This window comes from Pteropus alecto, unplaced genomic scaffold (genome assembly GCF_000325575.1).
Source record: "Pteropus alecto unplaced genomic scaffold, ASM32557v1 scaffold20, whole genome shotgun sequence".
Taxonomy (NCBI): Eukaryota; Metazoa; Chordata; class Mammalia; order Chiroptera; family Pteropodidae; genus Pteropus; species Pteropus alecto.
The window spans coordinates 13,744,741-13,750,083 of NW_006436298.1; positions in this window are offsets into that span (position 1 = coordinate 13,744,741).

Sequence of the window (5,343 nt, forward strand, 5' to 3'; positions counted from 1 at the left end):
CTGGATTTTCAGGGAGTGACAAGGACGGAGACAGTCCGTGATCATTTGGAGTGGCTGGGTGGAATTGAGACTTTAGCGGATGGTAACAGGTATCCAGGGCTGATGATGCCAGGGCCAGTACCTACCCTGACTGAACTCCCAGTGGGACCTTGACTGTGCCGTGCACCCTTGAGTTCCTGTTTCCAAGGCTAATTCTCCAGTTTTCCTGAAATTCTTTGAGATGCCTGGTATCCTTCCAATAAATTTCTTTTCTGTATAAGTTAGCTGGTGTTGGTTTAATTATTTGCAAAAACACTGGCTGTTTCATACTCTATTTTAGAATTCAGAGACCTTTGAAACCATCTCATCTAAACCCCTCCTTTTACAAATAAGAAAACAGAGGTTCAAGCTAGCTAAATCATTTACCAGAATTGTACAGCCAATTAGTGGAAGAACAGGGATTATATTCAGATACCACTCCTGGAGAGTTGTGTTATTTGGCAGGAAAGACAGGCAGGATGGGGAAGGGAGTGGCACAGGCAGGTACCTAGTTTGCAGAACTGAGATCACAAAGTGTCTATCTGGTTATGAGGCCAGGGCAATAGCACAGTCAAGTCATGAGGTCAGAGCATTGCCCCAGAGACAGGCCGACTAGGTGTTGAGATGCCACTGGAACGCAGGGTTGGCTAAGAATAGTGTCGTCTCAGAGCCAGGGCCAAGCTAGAATTTCTCCTCTCATCCCCAGGATCCATGGGCAAACAGCCTAAGCGTTAAACACTTAAAAGAAACAAAAACAAGCAAACAAATAACCTGTAGGTACTTGTAACCATTCGAAACTCTCATGAATCTAGTTTTAACTTCTAGAACATCTGTCTCCTCTTCCTTTGATCTGGATAGTGACACGCCTAGTAGAATCTCATTGCAACTGGACTTCTCACCAGTCGGTGACGCTATCTGGTTGTTAGGTAGAATTATTCCTTCAGTTTGAGGTGTTTGCTTTATATGTTGGGCAGATATTAATTATGCACCCGCTCACCTCCCTTTCCCCCAAGAACTAATAAATCATTTGGGTGGGTGGAATTTGACTCATTTAGGGTTGAAAACAGATATTTAAAACTGCTTTCTCAGGCATCACTACCATGCAGTATGCTTTAATGTTATGTTATTGGCAGATGAGATGTATCAAAAGCACTGATGTGCTTCAGGAGAACTCATCTCTCCTGCATGATATTGCCTTTTAAAGTTGCATTTCATTTAATCATTTGATTTATACCCACTATAGATCTTTTTAATATTTTCCAAAGTTACAATATTGGATGAGCAAAGGCTCTGCTGTGGAAACAAAAACAAAAAGAACTATCTTCAAACTAGACTGGTGACTATGTAGAGAAATGGAATATCTCAGCATGGAGAAGACTAGAGAATTCAGGCTAAACTGGGACAAGCCTTAGTGGGAAAAGTCCAGCATACGTTACTCCAGGGAAAAAGACTCCTTCAAACAAGAACCGTTCCCACTGGGCTGAGGTTGTAGCTTCTGTTTAACAAATACGCAGAAGGAAGAAAGCAAACTAGGAAATGATCACCTGGTTAAGATACAATATTAAACAAATAAATAAATACATATAAAAAAGATACAATATTAAAATATATTTTTAATACTTTGAAAATATTTGGTAAAAGTGTTTTTATATAGTAATATAATGAAAATAACTGATTATTATAGTCTGTGTTAAAATAATGTTTAGGTGGTACCTAATTATTGTATAATAGGATAATTTGATGGTTTATGGATTTAAGTCAAAGATGTTCTATTTCTTAAAGAATGGGAAGATTAAGAACTAGAAAATTAAGAATTAAGGTCGCTTTTAGTTTTGTTTCTAATTCAGAGGAAATAATTTTAAGCATATAATGTTAAATGGCTTATGAGGCCTTCTTACTAATGTAATGAAATCCAAATCTCTAAATTCTGTGGAAAAATACCTATGTGTCAAGGCTTCTTAGAACAGAAAAGCACCTTTTTGTTGTTGTTGTTGCTGTTTAGAACCCCTTTGTTATGTTCTAATTTTAAGTGTTTTTTGATCCTGGTTGAGAGTGATTATGCTTGTGACTATATAAGAGAGTTCACCTAGGATATTTACCAAAGCCATATTCTGTGCAGACAATTTTCAAAATCTCATACAAGTCAACAACTGAAGTGTAGTTAGAAAAGAACAGGAAGACGTTTCCATCATCTTAATAGATTCTGGTTTACCATCCTGACCAGCATTCGGTAGGGAGTTAAACAGTGTGGGTGGATCACTGTTGCCATTGGTCAAGTCATTTCTTGGAAATGAACTGGATACATTCCTTCCTCTGATCCCTTGCTTGCTCATAGCATTCTTTCCTGCCCTATCTTTTCCTCTCTGCTTTTCTAAATCTTACACCTTCTTGGAAACCCAACTCACCTCCTCCATGGAGACTTTGCTGACCACCTAACCACTATGGAACAGAACTGTTGTGAGTTCCAATAATGCTTACATGGAGCGATCATGAGATCCTAGTTTACATGCAGACTTTCTTTACATGCCTTGCCTTCTTAGCAAAATTTTGAACTCTTTAAAGTCCAGAGTCATGTCTCTGAATCGCTGACAGCACCGCCTCAATACAGGCAACAAACGTTGGTTTACTGATTGCCAGCCCCACTTAGCATGATGGCTCACTTAAAACTGCAGAGAAGAAATCAGCATGCAGAGAAGAGGGCCACCTTCAGATTTCCAAGTCCAAACTCAGCCTGAGGCTCATTTTGGGACTTTTGAGATAACCCCATAGCCTCATAATAAGTACCCCTTAGTTTAAGCTAACATGAGAAGGTTTCTGTTACTTGCTACAAAGACACATGGACCTGACAAGATGAAATGAGATCCTGGAACATAGTTGTAAAAGAAAATGTGCAGCTTCTCAGATAATCTTTGACAATATCAAATAATTGGAGCAGGAAGCCTTAGGGGCCACTGGAATTATTAAATGACTCAAAGCTTTTACTGAGAGTTTTTTGAGTGTAGGGCAAGATTCTGGGTATGTGAGCATAGCAAATGCTTTTGATGTTCCACGTCTCATCCCGTTGGACTACATCTAATTTCATCCAGGCCTCCAGGTCCTAAGAGTGACCTTGAGAAAGCATCCTTTAAAAACTTTTCCTCCTTTCCTGGTTTATTCTCATTTCTGCTTCCTACGATCACATCCCCAATAAACTACCTGCTCCCAGACATTGTCTAAGTTCTGCTTTAGGGGGAACTTGAACTAAGAGAAATATAGGATATGGTTTTTGCCTATAGGGGTCTTATAAGTTTAGATGGAGTATTTGGTCTTGGAAAACAATAAAATGAAATTAAAAGGTAGATTTCATTGACACACAATTAGTATAGATGCTAAATATAGTTAATACAGATTTTATTAAATTTTAGCAATTATTCTTCCAGCTCTGATAGCTCTAATTAGGAAGAGTTGGTTCTTCCAAAATTATTTTTTCTTTTGATATTTTATTAATCTCATATCTCACAGAAGCACTCTATTCTCAGCTAAGTATGAAGAGGTAAGATTGGGTACATTTTGTACTATATTCTTAGAGATGTGTAATTATATTCTGTCATTTACATGCTATTCTATTCAACTTCACAGAGCTTAAACATCCCTTAACATTTTACTTCTAATACCAATGGAAATTATCTTGGAACATGTCATGAGAGTAAACAAAATGAATTAAAGTTATCATTTTGTACTTGGGGCCATTTATTTTAAAAGAAAAAGAAAAGGGACTTAATGTTTTAACTGCAAAACTAATCTAACAATATTAAAAAAAGTTATGGGTGAATAAAAAGATCATAGAAACATACTATCAAAACTTGTTATTTTAATTTGTAAACTTTTATAATTGGCCATATTATAGATATATTTTTACACAATGGTAGCATTTGTAAATTGTGTATTCGGTCCTTTATTGAGAAAACTTTGGAGCTTTAAGTCATCTTGAGAAATCGGTCACATGTAGTATTCGCAGGAGCCCTTTGCCATCCACTGGACAGAGTCCTAAAGGAAGACTTTTTTCTTGGTTCCCTCTCTCGAGTCACCTACTTTGTCTTTTAGCCTCATTCGGATCAGGAGATCTTGGTCACCATATTTATGAAAGAGGTCACTATAGAATTTCTTAAAATATCAAGTTTTAAAAATGTTTTTAAGATTTTTTTAAAGCTTTTTTGAAATTTGTCTTATGAAAACAAGGCATTATTTGGATTTGCATTTCAGTACTGGGCAAGACCCTTCTTTAATGCTACATTTTGAATTTTACTTTCTTATAAGCCCTGTTATAGTAAGAATTGTCTTCAGAGGCAATTATGATGTGCCTCACTATGGGTCTATTAAATTTATTTTTGTTGTGCTTTCAGTGGTGAGATCTTTTACTATAAACACTCCTGTTCTTCAATTCTAAGAATTTTTCTTTCATTATTTCTTTGATAATTTGTTTGTTTCTGTTTTCTCTCTTCTGTTCTTCTGGGTCTTCCTATTCTTAGGAGGTTAATCCTCTTGGATTAATTATATATATAATTTCTCTCTCTCTCTCTCTCTTTTTTTTTTTAATCTCTGTCTCTGTTCTACTTTTGGTAAGATTTCCTCAAATTTATCTTTCAACTTCGTAAGTGATTGTTAACATATTTTAATTAATTTTTAACAATGGAGGTTTATGGAAAATATAAAAAAAATACTTCATATACACAATTGTTAGCAGAATCCAGGCAGCTTAGTAGTATAATAAAAGGTAGTTTATCAAATAGTCCATTGAATGGAGTATGCTGCTAAGGACACTTGAACACAGGCAATGTACATTGATAAACTGATTTTTTTGTGTGTGAGAAGTAGCATCATATTTTTTAATATCCAAGAACTCTTTCTTGGTTTCTAAATATTCTTTTTCCATAGTATCATTCTCTCATTACATAGATATATTCTTTAATCTCTCTGAGGTTATTAATAAGATTGTTTTGAAATTTCCTTCTCTTCTTTTCATTTTTTGAGTTCATATTTTCCATATCACATTCTCACAATTTTAAATCTAGTGAAAGAGAGTCTTCAAAAATTCCAGAATGTAATCTTGTTGGCTCTGATTGGCCCAATGCGTTATTTGCTCATTCTTAAACCAGTCACTGTGTAGGGAGACCACAGTTTTCCAGTTAGGAGTGCATCCTCTAGAGGTATACAAAGAGTCAGTTTCATCAGAACTGAGAGCAGGAGAAGAGTGGACCATCAAAAAACCCAGGAGGCTATTAGTAAGAAAAGAGCAAAGAGATATTGGACAGCCAAAAAACAAACAAACAAACAAACAAAACCCCA